Source organism: Elephas maximus, chromosome 16 (genome assembly GCF_024166365.1).
Source record: "Elephas maximus indicus isolate mEleMax1 chromosome 16, mEleMax1 primary haplotype, whole genome shotgun sequence".
In the NCBI taxonomy this organism is placed as follows: domain Eukaryota; kingdom Metazoa; phylum Chordata; class Mammalia; order Proboscidea; family Elephantidae; genus Elephas; species Elephas maximus.
Genome location: NC_064834.1, coordinates 11,363,239 through 11,385,694, shown reverse-complemented (window position 1 = coordinate 11,385,694; position 22,456 = coordinate 11,363,239). Strand labels below are relative to the sequence as shown.

The window sequence follows — 22,456 nt, the reverse complement described above, 5'->3', positions numbered from 1 at the left end:
GGCACCTACAACTCTTTCTCTGGCCACCAGAATCTGCTCAGTGCTCAGCCAGTGACTGATGGGAGGAAGTGCATAAATACCCCAATGTCCTCGCCTCTCGCTTGAGATAGCTCTGAGAAGTGATCCATATTGTACCCAGAGCACTCTAGAGCAGGGTCCAGCAAGCTACAGCTGTGGACCAAATTGGGCCAGCTACCTGTTTTTGTGAACAAAGTTTTACCAGGACACAGTTACACCCACTCACTTACATAATGTCTATGGCTGCTTTCACACAGAGTTGAGTATTTGTGACAGAGACCACAGAGCCCACAAATCTTAAAATATTTATTATCTGGCCCTTTATATAAAATGTTTGCTGACCTCTGCCCTAGAGGGACTGACGCCCATTTGCCATCCGCAGTAACCAACAATGCATTCTCTATTGGTTTCTTTCCATTTCTTTTCCCATTTTCTGATGCGTTGTGTAATCGCCTCCCATGTAAATGTCTTGCTTTCACCAAGGTCTGTTTCTGGGGACTCCTAATCAACACTGTGCGTGTGTGTGTGTGTGTGTGTGCACACAGGGACACAGAAAGGGTACAGTCCCTGCAAATATAAAAAAAAAGTCCCTGCAAATATAGTGCTGGTTTATTCTGGCCCCTTCCGGGGACCATGGGTAGCCAAAGTTTACCAGTTGCCGTCGAGCGATTCTGACTCACAGAGACCTCGTGTATGTGTGTGTGTCAGAGTAGAGCTGTGCTCTGTAGGGTTTTCAGTGGCTGAGGTTTTGGAAGCAGATGGACGGGACTTTCTTCTGAGGCACCTCTGGGTGGACTCAAACCTCAAACTTTTCAGTTAGAAGCTGAGTTGGCTAATAGTTTGCGCCATCCAGGGACTCCAGCCACAGTTTACACTTTTGGGAGTGTAAAGAACCAGAATGACAGCACAGTTTGGAGAACTCTAAAAATACTTCAGTGGTGACACTTTGACTGAGGACCTGAACTCCCAAATCTTTGAGCCTCTTTGCTCATCAACTTAGGCTCATTCCTAAACCTCTAGGGAAATAGGCCCCAGGAAGAACCTAGAAGGAATCTTGCGTGACGGAATTGAGACTGGCTCCATCCTCTAGGGCATGCCTCCCCACCCCCCCCTTTTTTTTTTAAGTTATGGAATTATGGTAGACTGGTCCTAAGGGGACCCAGCCCTATTTTAGGAGGCCAAATTACTAGATACGGTGTCTAAATATTCATTTCCTCTAGGAAAGCTGCCAGAAAAGGTTTTGAGCCCACATCTTCTGAGGTCTGACGTATTTCTCTTCAGAGTCAAATATGTATACGTAAGGTGCCTGGTACCCCAAATTTGATGTACAACTCCTACCTGTGTGTAAGTATCTGCTCCACCTCCTGATCTCAGTTAGTTAAAGCTGATATCCGTTTATCATGGAGATGGATAGGGGTTTGTTGGAAGATCAGAGAAATAGGTGCATTGACCATCAATACTTTGCCATTTGTTTTAGTTATATTTTACTGCATAACAAATTACTCCAAAATGGAGCCACCTAAGACAACAAACATTTGTTATTTCCTAGTTTCTGAGGAGCAGGAACCCAGATCTGGCTTACTCTGGGGTCTCTCACAAGGCTGCAGTTAAGATCTCAGACAGGCTGTGGTCATCTCAGGCTCCAGTGGAGGAGAACCTGTCTCCAAGCTTATTCACGTGGCTGCTGGGAGGGTTCTGTTCCTCACAGGCTGTTGGACTAAGGCCTCATTTCATTGTTGGCCGTTGGTCAGAAGCCTCCCTCAGTTCCCTGCCACATGGGTCTCTCCATAGGGCAGCTTTCAATAAGGTGAGCAGGTGAGAGAGCAAGAGAGCTCCAGTAAGGCAGAAGCCACAGTCTTTTTGTAACCTTATCTTGGAAGTGACATCCCATTACTTTTGCCATATTTAATTCATTAGAAGCAAATCACTAGGTTCAGCCCACAGTCAAGTGGAGCGGATTACACAAGGATGTGAATACCAGGAGGCAGGGATCATTGGGAGTCATCTTAAAAGCTGCCTACCACACTGTTGACTGTCAGTCATAACATGCCATTATTGTGTCATTATTTGAGAATGAGGTATCCAACCTAAGCACATTTTACTGGCTGTCTTTAATCACTAAATAACACTACTTACTAGAGAGGGAAATATTCCTAAACTTCTGTGACCCACTCCTCTGTTTTCTTAGAGATCCTACAAGTCTCAGCTCAGAAACAACATCTTTGAAAAATGTCATTCCTGGACTTCCAGCCTGAAGTGATTGCTCCTTCTGAGTTCTTGTAGTACTCATTTTCTGTATTGTTTATTTGGCACATAATCATATATTGCTTTGTGACAGTCCTATTGTTATCTTGAGTGACTCCTTGAATCTCATATTGTTTAATTCCCACACATCGACATCTTGTCTCTCCACAAGAATTATAACCATTTTGAATGCAACAACCGTCTAGTACTTCAGAGAAGCACAACTTCAGTGAAAGTTCTTTTAAAAAGATGCATTGCCTTTTTACCTTTGGTTTAGTTGATTTCTGACTCGTGGCCATGATATTGTGATGGCCACTGAAGGGTGTGGGGCTGATTGCCCCCACATTGAGTGGCCCCAATCTAGCCTAATTTCCTAGGTTTGGCCTGTGTTTTTTTTTTAGTGTTTTGTCTGTTTTCCTTTGGTATTAATCCAATAACCATGGCTTCCCCACCTCTCCCCAGCTTTGGCCAAGGCTTGGAAAACCAAAATTTTTAAAATTCTGTCTTAACTAAAAACCGCAGTATGTATAGTGTCCTGGCTTGGTGACATCATGGGATCTAAGAGGGAAGGAAAAGGGAACAAACATTTATTCAATGTTGACTTCATTCCAGGTATCTCTAGCTGCATGGCCGTGTTTCAGAGAAAGAAGATGGCTGCACGTTTGAACTTTAGATAAATAATGTCTTATATTTTTATATTCTGAATGATGGTTGTTTTAAACCGGGACCAGGAAGCCAGGTCTTGGGAAAGGAGAGAGTGTAAAAATGTTTGAGGGAGATTGGGGCACCTATGCTTATGATTCTGAGTTCTCAGTACTTGGCTCAGATAGCTGCTCCTGGCGTCACTTCCTCATAGTCTTACTTCCTCGTAGTCTCACTTCTTTGGGCGCCGGTGATAACATTGATGCTATTTATAGGAGTAGCATTTACTTAGGAAGTATTTCTGGCTGACTGATTCCTACCTGTCTTTGAGACCCCTGCACTTCATGTTCTGTGCTCAGTCCTGAATCTGTGTTCTTGTTTTCCATCTCCACGTTCTGCCTTGGGCTGTCGCTATCTTCAGTACTTCCCATTCTCTAAAAGGGGTGTCTTCCTCCTCTACTTTTGGTCGGTTGCTGCTTCCCATCACAAGTGATGAAGGTGACATCTCTGTAACATACAGGTAGCTGTTCTGTGGCAGATCTGAAATGTCTTAGGAGACCTGTCTCAGGCCTGGGACATCCCCATTCTGGGTAGAGTCTTGTCTTCTTGGGCCGCCCTGGCTTCTGGGGCTCACACATCTGTAGAAGTTCAGGGCCTCAGAACACTAACAAGAGTAGCAGCTTCCAATCTCCCCGATATGTTTGCTGTCACTTTATTTCTTAGTGATGCTGGAGAAGGGAAAAGTCATACAGGCTGTCAATCTCATCTGCTCTCACAAAACTGGGAGAGTTCTATTCGTTTTCTCGTGGAGACTGACAGCTGTGCTATCTCTTCTTTCGCTGGGGAGGCACCACCCTAGATCACGATTTGGGCCAGCAGGATTCAGCTGTAAACCTCAACAGCTGTGGAGAAGAGCTTGCCAGGACAGCAGTGAGATCAAGAAGGAAGGAGAGGAGCAATCCCACAATAGAGGGAGCAAAAGCATTATCCTTCATCTAATCCAGTGTTTCTCAGCCTTGGCACTAATGCCATTTTGACCCAGACAGTGCTTTGCTGTGGAGGCTATCCTGTGCATTGTAGGATGTTTAGCAGCATCCCTGGTCTCTATCCACTACATGCCATTAACACCACCCAGTTGTGACAACCAAAAATATCTTCAGACATTGTCACATATCTCCTGGAGGCAAAATCATCCCCCAATTGAGATTCACTGGTCTAATTCCTTTCAACAATCACAGGGACCTCCATGGGGGTTTACAAAGTTCCCTCAGGAAGAAGTATGGTACTTACATGAGGAAAGGGTCCAGAAAATCAAACTCATTGCCATTGCGTCGATTCTGACTCAGAGTGACCCTATAGGACAGAATAGAACTGCCTCTAGGGTTTCTGAGGCTGTGTATATTTATGGAAGCAGACTGCCATGTCTTTCTCTGGTGAAGTGGCTGGTGGATTTGAACCACCAACATTTTAGTTAGCAGCTGAGTGCTTAACCACTATGCCACCAGAACTCCTTTTTGGGAAGGGATAGTTGAGGGTAAGGAAGACCGAAGAAGAATTGATACCTTTGAATTATGGTGTTGGCGAAGAATATTGAATATACCATGGACTGCCAACAGAACTAACAAATCTGTCTTGGAAGAAGTACAGCCAGAATGCTCATTGGAAGCAAGGATGATGAGACTGTGTCACGTACTTTGGACGTGTTATCAGGAGGAATCAGTCCCTGGAGAAGGACATCATGCTTGGTAAAGTAGAGGGTTGACAAAAAAGAGGAAGACCCTCAGTGAGATAGATTGACACTGGCTGCAACAATGGGCTCAAGCATAACAATGATTTGTGAGGATGGCTCAGGACAGGACAGTGTTTGGTTCTGTTATACATAGGGTCGCTATGAGTCGGAGCCAACTCGATTGCATCTAACAACAACAAGTTGAAGGTAAATGTTGGGCAGTTGGTGACAGTCTAGAACATGGGAAGGCTAGGGGCCATGGCCTGACACGGGAATGCTAGGACAGTTGGGGAGCTATGCAAAGCATAAAGATATCAGGCCTCTGGGAAATTTTAAAGACAGAGAGAGTGAAAAGTAACTTCAATCAGTGCGTGGTGTGACAAAATCCGAATTCTAGAATGAGTTGGGCTCTGGTGATCATGCAACCCTGTGGTTAGTTACCATTCGGTAGCTCATGGGTAGGGTGACTTATTTCCTAGGACAATTCCAGTTAACACCTTCCTTCTTGGCATAATCAGTAATAGTGCCTCTTTTACTCTTGAAGGTATTCCATTTAGACAACAGATTATATCATGAACCTACTCATGGGTCAAATGCAGCCCACCACTGTTTGTGGGCACTGCAAATACTGATTTGGATACTGTTAAATAGAATGTGTACTAAGGGGCAGATTAACCAGCAAGCACAGTATGCACCCACTTGCATTGAGCAAGGTATTCACAGGCTTAATTATGTTTACTTGCTAGTCTGTGGTGAGCAATTTCACAAGGGTTTCACCACATCTTTGCAGTGGTGGGGACAGGTAAAATTGTTTACTGCAGATTGGCGGGAAGGCACACATGAGCCTGTGCATGCTTGCTTACTGGGTACTGCAGCCCTGTGTGCACTCCCTGATTTCCTCAGGCTTTACTACTACCTGTTGTCTTACACCTGTTTCTATATTTCAGCAATTCTAAAATGCACATTTTCTTACACTTCAACATCCGTGAATCCATCTCAGAATTAATACCATGTTAAAATTGTCACTGGCGGTTGTGATGAAGCTGCTCTTGCCTGTTCACACTTGAACTTGGCCATAATTTTTCCTATTGTCTTCATTACAGTTGACTTGTCTGTATTTTTGGTACCTTGTATGTCATTTAGCAATATACCGTGGTTTGACATTGAAAAACAAAATTACTGTGTATACAGAAAGGGCATAAACTTGATCTTATAAAGCAGATGTTTGTTGTTGGAATAATGGCCTTGGTTCATATTGTCTTGCAAAGCAACAAGCAGGACATAAACAAAGAAGATCCTGACGCATGCGCACAGTGTATATGTTGGCTTTTATTTGCTCTCCCTTCGCGTGTGATGAAAAACATATTGTATGTAGGAAAGTACATATATTTTTGAAGGAAAGGGGTTGGGGTTGTTGAAGAAAATGAGAGGGAAGGAGGGGGAGAAAATTTCATAAATGTGGGATCCGGGAAGAAGGCAGGATTGAAACCGTAGTGATCACCCCTTACATTGCTTGTTTTCCGGTTTACCAAGTGTGTTCCCAAACTTTCATTTGATCCTCCAGGTTTGAAATTGAGGCTACCTCATATAGTACTGTTTATCCCACCCACCTAGGGCAGGACCCTTACTCTAAGGGGAGGAAACATTGTGGCTCTAGTCAGACTCATCCCTAGCCACTGGACAAAGAGCTTCTTCCTGGCTCCTGGGTGGAGCTGTCCACTCACAGAACTCTGCGTGTGGTGTGTGGAGGCAGCCTGTCAGGACTCTCTCCTCCAGGCTCCCTCACAGGGCCAAACTCCCAGATGGCGCTGAGGAGAGGGCTGTCCTCGTGCACAAGTGTCCTCCTAACAGCAGACCCCAGTGAGAACCTTCCTTCTGTTCAGAAAACCTAGAAGTAAAAAAACAAAGAATACAGACTGTGGTGGGTATTTGTATCAAACATACTTATTTATCAGCAGGTCGGGCCCTGGGAAGGACTGCCTCGTATTTTCCCGAGACTTCTTGTTGGTGTCTGTGCTTTTCACCATTCTTCCCTTGTTCTTCTCTCAGTTAGTGTTATCTTTAGAAGTGGCATTTTTCAAGCTATCTTTAAACAAATGTTTTAATGAGACTATATTATAAACATTGCTGGGTCTCTCCTTGTTCCTTTCTTCCAGAAAGAAAATGGGATTAGAGTTTGGGCCTGTGTCCAGGGCAGGTGAATTCACCCCTCCTCCTACCTTTTTTTTTTTTTTTCCTACCTAGCCATCACTACGGGAGGTGGTTAAGCATTCGGCTGCTAACGAAAAGGTTGGCAGTTCAAACCCACCGTCCACTCCTTGGAAATCCCATGGGGCAGTTCTGCTCTGTTCTATAGGGTCCCTATGAGTCAGAATCAACAGGCAACAGGTTTTTTTTTTTTTTTTTTTTTTTAAGGGAGGTGCAAAGATGCATAATCCATAGTGCCTGTGGTTCAGGTGGCTTAATTCATTGTCAAGGAGACAAGAGGCAGACACCTTGGGACAACAGAAGAACAGACCACACCTGTTACCAGTGGTAGAATGAAGTATGCCAAAGAGAAGCACTTTGGGAATTGGGTCCAGGGATGATCAGTGGGGCTTGGGACAGGCTGGGAAGTCTTCTTCAAGTAGATGGGGTTTACGTTCCACCTTGAACTGAGGGGGAGGTACATCAGCAGAGAGCAGGGTGGAGGTCTTTGAAGTGAAGAGAAAATGACCAGACAGGTTATGTAGTCTCTCACAGGTCTTGGCAGGTCCTTAGGAGGTGATAGGAATAAAACCTGGAGGTCTGGATTGAAAGTGGGGTCAAGACTGATCAAAAAGTTAGCTTTGTCAAAAGCTTCAGGCCCAGGCTTACCTACAGACAACCCTGGTGATCCCAAGTCATTAATCCACCCAGAGGCCTGTCCTGACCTGAGTTCCCTTGCTTTGAAGTGTGCTGTCCTCTGCAGCATGAGGAAATAATTTGCTGCCTGCTTCAATGAACCATCAGGAGAGCCAGCAGACCTAATGACATGTGAGAATATTAACCTCCTACCACCAAGAGCTGTGAATCTTGAGCGGCAGTCTATAATTCACCCTGGACTCCTGAGCCAGACCTCTCTGGCTTTCTCTCTTGCTCACTTTCTCACTTACATCCAGAGAGAGAGGAGAGACCTGCTCATAAAACTTTATATTCTCCAGTAGTGTGAGCCTTGCTGAGCTGTTTAGTAATGAGGGACTTTCCTTTTGCAGCCATGGTAAAAGTATACCTGCAGAGGCAGGGGTGGGGTGAAGATTTGTTTTCAATATTGCATTTTATATAGGATACATTCTCCTAAAATTGGGAGAATGTACCGTATCCTGGAAAGGGACCATTTCAAGGACTGGATAATCAAAGTTCTTTGTCATTTCTATGTATCTTAAAAATCAAAGAAAAATGAAGTGTGGCCACTAATCTTAGGACATTTGACTGTTAGAACTAGAAGGGACCTTAAGAAACCTTTTAAGGTTGCTTAAGAAAAAAAAAAAAATTTTTTTTTTTTTTGAGGCAGAAAAAGCACTTAAATGTCATTGAATTTTGATGGTTGTATGTTTATGTCCCTGTTTCATGAACCTTCAGCCCATTGAGGGTAGGATGGTGTCTTAACCATCTTTGTACTCCCTGTGCCCTACCAGGAAGCCTGATCCATAGAAGACTTCCAATAAAAGTTAGTCAAATGATAAAGCAAACCGTCTACTCAAGTCCCTAGTTTTGCATAGGAAAAAACGAAAGTCCACAAAGTACTTTACTTATGGGCACAGCTAGAGTTTTTCCCAGGGCCAAGCTAAGGCTCTTTCCTCATTGTCTGCTTCTCTGGCTTTATGATTGCTGCTCTTGGCAATAGAACACCATTGTGATGTTTTCACAAGGAATTTGTTGTTGTGATGAAGAATATCTTGTCAGCTCAATGAAGCAAGACACAAACATAGGAGCAGAGGACAAAACTTGGGGAATAAATACGGATGTGGTAAATTAGCTGTGGGGGACAGTGTGTAAGGATGTGTGTACAGGGTATATGGGAGTCCTTGGACCAGGAGTGTATTCCTTACTGTGCTCGAAAAGCCTAGCCCCTCTGGTCTCACTGCTCCACAGGCTCCATGGGGCTGGGAGCCAACGTGGATCATTTGCCTGAGGCCAGGGAAATGAATGCGCAGTAAATATTTGCAGAAGGAGGAATGAGTAAATGAAGGAGTGATCTGATCTTTGATTCTTACGATGCCTTTCAGTTTACCGCGGCCATTTAAACTGTATTTCCAGCATCTTAGCACAGTGCTTAGCTTTTTGATAACTTGAGAAAGAACCAGTTGCCATTGAGTTGATTACATGGCAACATATATGTCAGAGTAGAACTGGGCTCCATAGGGTTTTCAATGGTTTATTTTTTGGAAGTAGATCATGGGGCCCTTTCTTTGGAGACACCTCAGAAGAGGGTGGACTCAAGCTGCTAACCTTTTGGTTAGCAGCTGAGCATGTTACCTTTTGCACCCCAGAGACTGCTGATAATATCTAGCTGTAATGAAGTTAAACTGCCTTTTTCTGCTTACTTCACTAGCACAGTGAATGGAAAGGCCAATGGTTAGCATCCACTCTGGGTATATATAATTCTCAGCCACTCTGGTCTCTCCAAATTACAGTCCTCTTCCTTCTGCCATCTTTTTTTTTTTTTAATCAAGTTTATTAAAACCAGTCAAATTAAAGCTGTCCTGTCCAGGACATCTCAAGGTCCATTCATTATGGCTCTTATCTTGGCAGGCGGTCAGCATGGAAAGGCAGCTCGGCCATTATGCACATACAAAGCCCATCGCTTTTCTACCAATGGCCAATTCATCAAACATTTATCTTTTGCCCTCTGTGCAATGTGTCACTTTGTTTGTCACTCCCTACTTTGGTTGCTATGAAAGACGAGGGAAAAAAAAAAAAAGGTAGGGGTAGAACTTTTTTCCTTCCCCAAAGATCTTTTTTATTAATCAGATTTCATCCTTGACCGGAAACAACTTGTGTCTTCCCCTCCCTCCCTACCTTTTTGGCCATATGAAGGTTGGGGATGGCCTGCCACACTCCTGTTGAAGTTTTTTACTGAGCGGTGGAAGGATTGTGGTTGTTAACCGGCATCAAGTCAATCCCTGATTCATGGCCACCCTGTGCACAACTGAAGAAACACTGCCTGGTCCTGTACCACGTTCATGACCAGTTCTGATTGGACTATTGTGATCCATTGACTGATTTTTGAAAGTAGATCGCCAGGCCTTTTTCCCTAATCTCCCTTAGTCTGGAAGCTCTGCTGAAACCTGTTCAGCATCATAGCAACATGCAAGTCTCCACCGACAGACAAGTGTTGGCTGCACGTGAGGTGCTTTGGCCAGAAATCAAACCAGGCTCTTCTGCATGGAAGGCGAGAATTCTTCCACTGTACCTCCACTGCCCTTATGGTGGAATGATTAAGACAATGATGAAGCTTTGGTTTGGGAGTTTTTCTCCTGAAACTACCTTACAGCGTAGAGTAACCTACCTACAGCATAGAGTGCTAGAGGAAAAAGGGACCTCCAGTAATCCGGTGTAGCCCCCCCAATGCACAAAGGAGTAAAGCGAGGCTTGGAGAGCAGCAAGGTGGCCACCAAGGCCAGGTGAGGATCAGGTCCCAGGTTTCTAAGATGGGTTCTCCTAAGCCTCCATTTCTTTGTGTTGTCAGGTGACTCTGAATACATGTTGGTATCTCTTGGGGAGGTTTACGTACCTGCTGCCTTTTCTGAGGTAACTAAATTCCTTCTTTGAAAAGAAAATGTCCATCTTTTTATTTTTTTCAAAAATAATCTTTCAAACATCAAAAAAAAAATCCCGTATCTATCTAGGCTTGTTTTCATGTGATCCCCACACCAATATGGGTCAGGGGCTTTTCTGCCACTGCAATAAATTAGGAAATTAAACCTGAGAGATGCTATTTTTCCAAGGTCTTGTAACACATCTACAACTTGAAAACAGAGCTCAGGTCCCCAAATTTAGTGGCCTTAACGCATTCATCACACTGACTATCTGCAAACATTTGCTCTTTGTACTTTGTTCCCAGCATTGTTACTTCTGTGAAGTGTTGGGACTCAGGCCCAGAATGTGCCATTGTATGAAATGGAGAGCAAACCTGACAAAGTTGTTCTTTGAAAGGTTTTGCAAAGCATAGAGGTAGAGCTGTTTTGGAAGAAAGAACGTGGCTCCTATAGCAAGCTTCTTTTGGAGGTCACCATATCTCCCAGGGCCTTCTTTCCTGTGGGAGATATAAAGCTATCTTGTAGTCTGGGACAGAAAACATGTTTTCACCTTTTTCAGCTAACTGGAACCTCATAGAATCAGCGGTTCGCACATTTTTGCTGGCGTTCCTGGACTCATTCCATTCTAGGAGGTCCTGCCCATGAGGAGCTGGTCTTTGGACAAGTATTTGATTAGGGCCCCTCTGGGTCCCCAGGGTCTTGAGGCCCAGCCATGTAAATGTCTCCTTTTCTGGTTGGTTTGCAATGAGTAGACACCATCTGTTGGACTGAAAATTCCTTTTATGGATAGTGGTGAAAGGCTCGTGTGGAAGAGACACTGTTATCTTTCAAGCAAACAGTTCATGAGGCTGAAGAGCAGTGTTCTTGGCCTAACATATGTTTGCCCAATGACTGTGGGAGCCTCCCCCACCAGGCCCTGAATTCCGCCCCATGGCGACGCGTACGCATACCGCAGCTGCCGCACACCGTGTCTGCTCCCTTACATCTCCCTAGCAAAGAAAACCTCCATTTATAGCACCCGCCAAACAAACTCACTCTTTAGACTCTTAAAAAACAAACAAGATCCTGAGACCACAGGCTCCGTACGTACATGTGTGGTTTTGTAAAATCTCAAGCCGTGAATCAAAACAATTTTAGAGACACAGTCAAGGCCCAGGCCCAAACCCTGTCACCAAGGTGGAGAAATGCAGGAAAGATTGGCTGAGAGGAGAGGAGGACAGTCCAGCTGAGGAGGATGGTGGGAACCAGACATGGAGGCTGTAATTTGTCAGGCACCTTCACTGGAAGGTTCCTGGATCCTTATCTCTGTTATTAGGGACTTACTTGCTGTAGGAGCATCAGGACAAACACTGGAGGGTGGGCCTAAGAAGACGGCCGCTGAGGCCCTTATTTCTTCCCTCTCGACTTCTAGAGGCCATCTTGCTCACACAGCTGAATCATATGCTGTCCTGTATGGCTGCTTCTCATTTCAAGTCTAACTTTGCCCTCTCTTCCCGTAGATTATAGACTTACTGTGAGCAGATCCCATGACTTGTGCATCTTTTGTCTTTCAGATGTAGGTGTTCACTGAGAACCCAATATGCTGGAGGGGGTGCCAAATGCATGATTTTTGGTGCTTAATAAGCTTTTTTTGGAATGTAAATTACTTGAGTGCAAGAATCAAGTTATCTGTTTTTTTTTACGTTCCCACTACCATCAGTAAACCATCTGCCTTCAAGTCGATTCTGACTCATGGCCACCATGTATGTGTCAGAGTAGACGTGTGCTCCGTGCGTGTTCAATGGCTGATATTTCAGTGTATCACCAGCCTTTTCTACCGAGGTACATCTGGGTGGATTTGTACCTCAAAACTTTTGGTTAGCAGCTAAGCACATTAACTGTATCACACAGGTACTGCCCTCACTACAAAATGTTCTATAAAGTGTGAGTAGGTGCCCCAAAGAATAAAATTCAATTAAATTGAGATTTAGCTCAAGCCCATCTCCTCTTTTAAACCTTACCTATCCCTCAAAGTAGTTTTATTATTCCAATTTTACTTGTTACCCTACATTGTCTGGTGACCACTTTCCTGTCTATATTGACTACTTAACAGTAGGGAACCATGCCTAGTAATCTTTGTAGCCCCAGAGACTAGCAGAGTACCAGGCACACAGTTGGTGCTCAATGAATGTTTGGTAGTGAATAAATGAATATGTTTCAGAGGTAGCCAAGTGGACCAACTCTAAGTGGTAAATTCCAATCCAGCTCTACCTAATGCTTGCTTAATCTCATGTGAGCCACACGCAAAAACTGTAAGAAGAGCTAGTTCTTCAGGGCATTGTTCTAGGAGGACCAGCACGGGGAGTATAGATGGAAAGGCAGAAGAGTTAGAACACACAGTTAGGGTTATCATTATAGTTGAGGACTGCTATGGATTGAATTATGTGCCCCCAAAATATATGTTGTAAATCCTAACCTGTATGCCTGAGGCTATAATCCCGTTTGAGAATGGGTTGTCTTTGTTATGTTAATGAGGCAGGATTAGTGTAGGGTGTATCTTGAGTCAGTCTCTTTTGGGATACAAAAGAAATTTAAACAAATGAGCAGAGCAGAGGTGTGGAAAGAGAGATGCCAAGTCACATGAAGACCACCAGGAGCAGAAGTTCAGAAGAGACAAGGACCTTCCTCCAGAGCTGACAGAGAGAAAAAACCTTTCTCTGGAGCTGGTGCCCTGAATTTTTGTTGTTGTTGTTAAAGCCATTCACTTGTAGTATTTCTCTTATAGCAGCACTAGATAACTAGACAGAATTTGGTACTGAGAAGTGGGGATGCTGCTCTAACAAATACCTACAATGTGGAAGTGGTTTTGGAATTGGGTAATGGGTGGAGGCTGGAAGAGTTTTAAGGTGCCTAATAGTAAAAGCCTAGATTGCCTTGAAAAGACTGTTGGTAGAATTATGGATGTCAAAGCCAATTCTGATGAATGCTCAGAATGAAGTGATGAGAGCTATAGAAATAATCTCTATCATCTTAGAGAATATATGTAGCACAAGTAACAGAATGTTGCTAGAAATGTGGACATTAAACGTGCTTCTGGTGGACTTTAAAAGAAAACGATGAACTTGTGATTGGACAATGGAGGAAGGACAGTTATTTTTTTTACAGTGACAGAGAACTTATCTGAATTATGTTCAAATGTTTGGTGGAAGGTAGAACTTGTAAGTAGTGCACTTGGATATCTAGCTGAGATGATTTCTAAGCAAGATCTTAAAGGGGCCATGTGGTTTCTCCTTGCTCCGTAGTAAAATGTGAGAGGAAAGAGAAGGACTTAAAAATGAACTGTACACAATGAAAGCAAAACTTAAAGATTTGGAAAATTCAACCCCAGAGGTCAAGGTCCCCAGACTTTCTCTTAGCCCAAGACAGGAACCATTCCCAAATCCAACTCTTCAGATAGGGATTGGACTGGACCATGGGACAGAAGATAATACTGGTGAAGAGTGAGCTTTATGGATCAAGTAGACACATGAGACTACGTGGGCAGCTCCTGTCTGGAGGGGAGATGGGAGGGCAGAGGGAGTCAGAAGCTGGCTGAATGGACATGAAAACAGAGAGTAGAGGGAAGAAGTGTGCTGTGTTATTAGAGGGAGAGCAACTAAGAATATATAAAAAAAAAGAATATATAGCAAGGTGTATATAAGTTTTTGTACAAGAGACTGACTTGGCTTGTAAACTCTTCACTTAAAGCACAATAAAAAAAAAGAGATTTGGAAAATTCTGCTATACAAACTAAGGACACATGTCCTAGAATGTTCACCAAGGACGTGGCTACACAATCTTTGTGAAAGAGATTAAGCCTGTGACTGATGGATCTAACCAACTACCACAGCAGAAAATCCATCAGCTTAGACTGAAGAGGACAGAGAAAGAACAAAAGGAAAGAACACTGTCTGCCTCTTGGGATTCTACAGGCAGAAAATAGGCCAAAAGAACTACATCTTTTGTCCTCCAAGAAAAGAAAAGGACCATCCCTGGAGCATCTCAGAGGTCGGCAGGACTGTTGTGAAGGAGCATGGAAAGCAAGGCCTTGGTTTCAAAGGGTGGGGCAATGATCTCCTGGACCTCAAAGGGTGGGACTACAGCCTCCTAGGTATCAAAGAGTCGAATCTTGGCCAACTTGGTTCCAGAGTGTGGGATTCCCATTAAGGTGTGCCAGGGGGATGGGGTTGCTGCCCAAAGCTGAGGGGGCAGGACCATTACCAAGGGGCAGAAAAAGAAGGCTTTCAGGGCCAAGGGGGTGGGGTCACCACTCAGATGGACTAGTAGAACAGAGCCTCCCAAAGCTGAGAAACAGAGTTGCCATCCCAGTGGCCTTGGAAGGTGAAGCCAAAGCCCAGGATCGAGGAGCCTGCACCCAGAATCCAGAGGGCATGGCTAGCGCCCAGGGTCTGGAGGGCAGGACCTAGATGATCCCAAAGAGCACAGGATTATTTTCAAGCCTTAAGAGCTACTGTAATTGTTCCGCTGCATTATGGACTTGCTGGGTGCCTGGTATCCCTTCTTTCCTTCCAACTTCTCCTGTTTGTAATGAAAATGTCTACCTTGTGCCTGTTTCACCATTGTACTTTGGAAACAGATAACTCATAGTCTGGATTTCACATGTTCACAGAAGAAGAGGAATTTTGTCTCAGGAAGGAATATACCTAAAATCTCACCCATAGCTCATTTAGATGATTCAGAAGGTGAGATTTTAGACTTGATATTGATTTAAGAATTTTGGGATGATGTGATGGGGTGAATGTGTTTTGCATGTGGTAAGGACATAAATTTGGGGGAGCCAAAGAGTAGAATTTTATGGATTGAATTGTGACCCCACAAAACATGTGTTGTGAATCTGAACTTCTATTCCTGTGGTTATAATCCCATTTGGGAATGTGTTGTCTTTGTATGTTAATGAGGCAGGATTAGTGTTAGGTGTATCTTGAGTCAACCTCTTTTGAGATTTGAAAGAGATTAAACAAGCATGCGAGAGACAGAAATGGGGGAAGAGAGATGCCAAGCCACATGAAGATCACCCAGAAACAGAACCCCAAGGACCTTCCTCCTGAGTCAACAGAAAGAGAAAGCCTTTCTCTAGAGCTGGCACCCTGAATTTGGATTTCTAGCCTCCTTACCTGTGAAAAAATAAGTTTCTGTTTGTTAAAGCCACCAACTTATGGTGTTTCTGTTATAGCAGCAGTAGATAACTAAGACACAAGAATATTCAATGAATGTGTTACAAACTACACCTATTGTTTGGATACAGGATGTGGCAATGATGGGTTTCCATTCCTGAACCGTAACTAGAAATTATGTAGAGGTAGTTTAGCATAGTTGAAGTAGCACTGTGCTCTTCGTCCAAAGGTTCTAAACTTGGCTTGATCATTATGTATGGTTTCAGGTAAGGCACTAATGCCACTCTCTGGCATTAGTCATCTTCTGTGAAGTGGGGAGATGAAACACTGTAAAATTCCTTCTGGAACTCAAGTCTGTAAGTTTATGAAGATGACCATGATAGGGTACATCTCACAAAAGTAGAGCTGTGTCTCTGATATATAGTTTACAGACTGGAAGAGGCCAGCATGTTGAGATGTGCTTCTTTTATTATGGAGATGTCCCCACAGCGAGGGTTGGAAGTCTAAAGCATTAAAGATACCTTGCAGAGTCCCAGCAAGAAGCCAAGAATAAGACAGAGTTTGTGTGGGGGCGGAGCTTGAGCCCTTTGCCTCTCTCTTTCCACTAGGCTGAAAGATAGGGAACCCTTTGGTAGGACTGAAGCGGCTCTGGCAGCCCTTGTGGTTATAGAGGAAGGAGATACAGTCAGATTAGCTACGGCATCGTCAACAGGTGGAACTGGAAGGCTATTTGAGGGCACTGAATCTAATCTTATACTTTATGCAGAAGTTCCTCAAAATGTTCTCCATGACTCTAGTTTCTGATCAAATATATACAGTGAATCACAAAGCAGCTCAATCCTTTGATGAATGGCTCCTCTATTTTTATAACATAAAAAAACTGATTCAAGTCCTCTCCCTCCAACTTACATAATTTTCTCCTATTATTTGTTGATACCGGTTCCTGGGACCCCGTAGACTTTGTACTTTGAGACAACTAAGCCTTCTTTGCTCCTGGTTAAACAACCTTGACCATCTTAATCACTGTTTCGTTTACCCTGATTGTTCTCCTTTGGCAGAGCTCCTGCATGTTCATATTCCCTCCAAGTTTGGCACCCAGAATTCCAGAATCGAAGTAAAGCCCCAGGCGTGGATGGGGGCCAGTAGAGTGGACTAGATCACAGATTAGCTCTTGTGGCGGTAGCCCCACTCTGGCAATTTACACAAAGCCTTCTTCACACACACTGCTCTTTATCCAAGGTTCCTCCATCTTGCGCATGGGAAGTTGTCTTGTTTTATTTTATATTTATTGGAGTTTTCTCGGATTATCAAATGAATGTTTATTCATGATGGAATGAATACTGTAAAAAAAAAAAATACCCATAAACTCATTACCCAGTGGTTAATAGGCTATATCTGGGATATATGTGTATGTATATATGTATGTGTTTGTGTACAGAATTGTCATAAAATCTCTGTGTACAAGACTGTGTACACAGTTTACAAACTAGAAAAAAAACTAACAGAGACTCAACCATGGAAATGGAAGAAAATGTCCAGAAAAACAAGGCAGAAATTAAAATCTGTGTGGAGAATGGAGGGGGAGTACGTGGATGACTTTTAATTCCCATGCATGAGATCTTGTGTGTGCACCATACTGTACTGTAACTTCATTTTAGGTACTTCAATATATATTTTTCTGTATCATTAGCTACCAGTCTACAGTATCATTTTTAGTTGTTGTATGGTAATTCATTATACATATATCAAGCTTTATTTAATTATTCCTCTATCAGTGGTCATTTAGGTTGTTTGCAATGTCCTCATAAATACTGATGGCTATGAGAGGTGATTGACAGAAAAATATATAGAGCTAGTCTAACCATATATTTAGCCACTTAAGTAAGATACAAACTAGAATAAAGAGAGTTTTATGGCAGAAAGAAAGAAAACCTCTCATGGGGCTAGATGAACAGTCAGTATAAAAAATGTCGGTGCTGCCGCTGGGCCATTTGATGTGACATGAGCAGACACACCACAACCTTCCAGTTCTCTTCTTTCTCCCTTCATTCCCGACCAGATGGTTTTGTGTTGCCCTTCCTGTCCTGTAGCATTGGTCATGGCCTCTGCGAGAAGTTAACTTGCAGACATTTCTTAAGGGCAGGTGCTGCCCTTGGCATGGTGGGGGGATGAAGAGAGGTCCAAGTTACTGTTCCTGCTCTCAAGGATGATGTTTAAATTATTTCACAACTACACTGACCAATCAGAATGGACAGTCGCTAGAGCAGCGTCCTTGGAGGCCCTGTGCTGTATTAGGCCTTGACCATTTAGTTGTTGGATTCTAGAGAGGTCTGGGGGAGTTCACGGAGAGGCCAGGGTAACGGGGATGGGGCACTCAGGGCACTCAGAGCTGCAGTTATTTACCGACTGGTTTTTTTTAAGGGCTTATCTGAGGCAGTGGCCGTTCAGTGGTAGAATATTCTCTTTCCATGCTGGAGACCTGGCTTCAATTTCCAGCCAGTGCATCTCAGCACAGCCACCACCCGTCTGTCAGAAGAGGCTTGCATGTTGCTGTGATGTCGAACAGGTTTCAGAGATGCTTTAGACTAAGACAGACTAGGAAGAAAGGCCTGGTGACCTACTTCCAAAAATCAGCCAATGAAAACCCTGTGGATCACAATAATCCAATCTGTAATCGATCACAGGGATGAGGCAAGACCAGGCAGAATTTCATTCCGTTGTGTATGGGATCATGAGTCAGGGGCCTAGGTGATGTCAGTTAACAACAAGAAGGGTGTATCTTAACTAGTACCGGTGTAGACCCGTTAGTACCACTCCTACCTATTCTCAGACAGCCCCAGGGGAAAGCCAGGGAGGCAATCTGGCCTCTGAAAGAACGCAGATTTAGGGACTGCCCTACCTAGACACTGGCCAGCCATCCCCAGCCCAGCTCTCTGCCCTGCCTTTGGGATTCTATTGGCAGCTTTTCCCTCAGGCTTATGGCAGAGCAGTAGTCAGTTGGCAAGGAGGTATTGAGCTCTCACTGTGCATCGGACAGCTTCCCAGCGGTTATGGAGGCTGAAGACGACACAGTGAGGTCCCTTCCTGTTGGAGCCTGGGGGCCAGAAGTCCTCCAGAGAGACCATTACAGAGCAGGCAGCAGGGTTAGCTGATGTAGCCGACGTCAGATGTGTGGGGCAGGTTGCTAGAATTTCCATGGCCTCCCCATTTTTCTCAGCTGAAACTACGTGTATGTATGTTCAGGTAGAGGGAGTCGGGGAAGTAGGTAAACATTTAGTGGAGATCTCGCTTTCTTGACTGGTTCGAGGACATCCCTACCTTTGTTCCTGGGTTTATATGGCTCCAAAGAGAAGCATGCTTCTATCCTCTGGTCTCTGGGTTACTGCTCCCTCCCTACCCAGCTTATGGGAGACAAAAGTGTCACTCCTGGTGTTGGCTGGGAGCTGAGGGAAGGGTCTAATTCTTACCACAGCCAATATCCAGCAGACAGGAATGACAGTTCTTGAAGCAGGGGTTTTGAAGGTATTCTTTGGTAATTTTTCTGGCCAAATGTTCCGGCCGTTTTTTCGCTGGGTGAGGAGCAGGGAGGGGTAGCTGTGGATTGGCAGCTCCTCTGCCCCCAAGCCTACCAGCTGTACCTTGTCCTGGCCCTTCTCCTTCCCTTGCTGAGGAGAGGCTAAGTTTTAGGAGAAGGGGTGAAGGCGGCTGAGTGTGCACCCACCCAGGAGAAGAATGGATTGGGGCTCAAGGGATGGCCCCTTTTGTGGGACCCCTGCCCTACCTGAGGTCCTCCATCAGGGCTCCCAGCCACCGGCCTCGCGTGGGCAGGGCAGCAGCCGCCTGTTTAGTGCCGCTGTTTTTACAAACTAATGAGGGCAGAGTGTGAGCCACAGGCAATGATGCTGGGATATTAACTGTGACAGGAAGCTTGATCATAATTATCTTAACGAGGATAGGGTTAATTACAGTGGAAACTTAAAAGTTCTCTCTGTTTGAATCCGCGGGAGCCGAATGCGTTGTGATGTTTTGTCATTTTGATGTGACTTTGGAAATGGCACTGGGACTCTCCTGGCAGCCGCTGTGGCTCCTGGGGAAGCCCAGCCGGAGGCCTGTGCATGAGGTAACCGAGATGGTACCTGTGGGTGAGATAATGGGCAGCTTTCCTGCCTGTGGAGCGAGAGGCAGGCAGCCAGCAGTGTGCTTCCGAGGTGCTGATTAGGTTTTCAGAGCAAACCACCTGCTGTGGCTGGACCACACGACCTGTCTCCCTGCCTGCCCTTGGCGTTTCTTGACCAAGCTGGAAGGTCTCTTTCCAGCTGGCTGTGCTGAGGTAGTGAGCCTTGCCCTCCCCTTCCAGCCCCAGATTGTAGGGTGGCAGAGATGCCCGCCTTGCCCTTCTAGCCCACACCTCAGATGTTGGCAACCACTGCCAAGGAAGCAGGCGAGTGACCCTGGAAGACCAGCAGCCAGCCCTACTAGGACTCTCGGGTCCGGGAGGTATTTGTCATCCACACACAAAGGTTATAGCAGAGAAATTTCAGTTGCGACATCTTCTCCCTCTGCTGGAGCTGTCCCCATTAAACGGCATGTATCTGTGTGGATCCTGAAGCCGTTTTTTTTTTTTTTTGCCTCGTCATTGTATTTAATAGCACATATCTATTTGCAGGCATCTTGTATACAGGGGTGTGAATTCAAAGATTTGACACAGGTAGTATCTTTCCTCTGCTCTTTTCTGGAAAACAGCAACAACAGTAAAAATTAAAAAAAAAAAAAAAAAATCGTCTGGGTTGATGTGTGATGGCAGTCAGTTGCCAGCCAAGCCCCAGCAATCCTGTCCTCTCCTCAGTCTTCTTCTCTCTGCTCTTTGCCTCCTGCCCCAATCCCTCAGCTCTGAATTTAGCTGATTAAATTATCAAGTGCGTATCACACTGATGACGTGAAAACAGGAATTGATTCATTAGCCACCCGCCCATGTAACATAGGTCCCTTTTAACTGAGCAGCTAATAATATTCCATGCCCCCCCCCCAAAAAAAAAAAGTCCAAACCAGACAGACGATGGGGTTTGATCCTGATCTTCTTGCCTCCTGTCTGAAGTCTTACTCCAGGGTTGAGCCCGCCGGGAGAGAAAGGCTGTCTTGGTGGGCACTCCCTCTAGTGTTCCCAGGCTTTGTCCCTCTTCATGCCCTGTCATTTTGTTTTATGCCTCCCCTGGAGCACTTTTGGAAGGGAGCTTTCTTCTGCTTGCCAGTTGCCAACCATTTGCTGATTCTCATGATAAGAGTATTATATTTGCATAACATAACTTGGGAACAATGTGTATTGGGATGCTGTCTTTGACCAGAGCCCAACTAATGTTTCAGCACAAAGGACATATTAGCCGCCCAGAAGACTCCCTGAGGGGAGGTGGCCTGTGGTAAACCTGAGCCTGGTCCTGAAAAGGGCTTTTGGATCATCAGTAATTAACCCCTGATGGAGGAAGGAACTGAGAAAAGGCAGACGGTTCCCTGCAGAATGCAGACGTCCTGCACACCTCTGCAGATTTATTCATCTGCCACTCCTGGGCATACCCCCTAGAGCTTCTGGAAAAACCAACAAATGAAGGGGGGAAGGAAGAGAAAGAAACCAGCATTTTACTAAAATCCTGTTGTGTGTAAGACACGATGCTAGCAACTTGCTAGTTTTCTAAGCTGAGAGGGCGCAGAGCAAGGGAGCTTAGATCCGTTATTGATATGCCCACATTGACAAGACAAGTAAACGGTGGAGGAGAGAGAAAACCCCATCTTTCCTGCCTAGATATGTGCAAGTTTTATTTTGCCTCCTTGGGCCCTGAGCAAAAACAGAAAGGAGGAGAAGGAAATAAAACAAGAGAACCCCTTGGCCCTTTACCCAAAATGTGTGCAGTATTGTGCCTGCTGTGAGACAGATATCCTTGGCTGTGGGAGCAGGCATTTTGGGGTGTTAGGGGACTCGGTGGCACCCTGAGGACTGGCATGAATGGGGCGTGCAGGCAGGGCTGCGGGCCCAGTGAAATCTGGGATTTAATTACATATTCACAATGCGTTCTACACCTCTCAAGGATCGACTCCCTATTTTGGAGTCCTCTTGGCAGAGGTCCCACAAAGGAGATATTAAGGCCTTGGGAAAGCCCTGGTGCCAAAGTTCACACTCACACCAGATGTGCGGACATTGCACATGCAAGCACGCAGGTCCTTAATGCAAGCGTTATCAGTAAATGAATAAATAGTGTGCATTACATCCCCCGAGCCTTCACATTTTATAAAATAGCCAGGTGATCCCTTGTGGGCCCTCCCTCTGGTCCACGCTGTAGCTCAGCTGTCAGCCTGTGCAAGCTCAGCACATCGCTTGGGTCGAGCAGGTGAAAGGAGCTGGAGGTGTGTGTCTCCCTGTAGGTCCCTCAGCCGGCCAGCGGCTTGCTTTAATTAATGTCTGCATGTGCCCGGGCAAGCACGTGTGCACACGACTGCCCTCCTGTCCTCAACACCCAGCACTCATGAAAGCCTGTGAAATTGAGAGTTAACTTTCAGCTAAGTGCATAAGCAAGGCTATTCTTCCCTTTCTGATAATATATATGTATTTTTCCCTGAGCTGGGTACTTAATTCTTTCAGAGGCCTGTTTATTTACTGCCTCAACAGCCACATGACTGCTCTCTGTGCTTCTTTCAAAGCTAAAGTCAGAAATCCACTTTCCATAAATTAAAACAGGAACTTCAAGCCAGGTACTTTGAGGGAGAACTTTCCCACCGCACCCTTCACCTCCAAACAACCAACAAAAAAATAAGTGAATAAAAAGAATGAAAGAAAAAGCAAAAGGCTGGCTCAGACTGGAGCGGTTATGCAATTCTGCAGACGCCTCGCATGCTGAGCCACC

General features: G+C 44.9%; 1 protein-coding gene across 15 annotated transcripts in view; it reads left to right on the top strand.

Annotated features, from left to right (window-relative positions):
- LRMDA (leucine rich melanocyte differentiation associated) overlaps positions 1-22,456 on the top strand; it is a 1,313,836-nt gene that overhangs the window by 702,487 nt on the left and 588,893 nt on the right. The gene's annotated exons all lie outside the window — the stretch shown is intronic.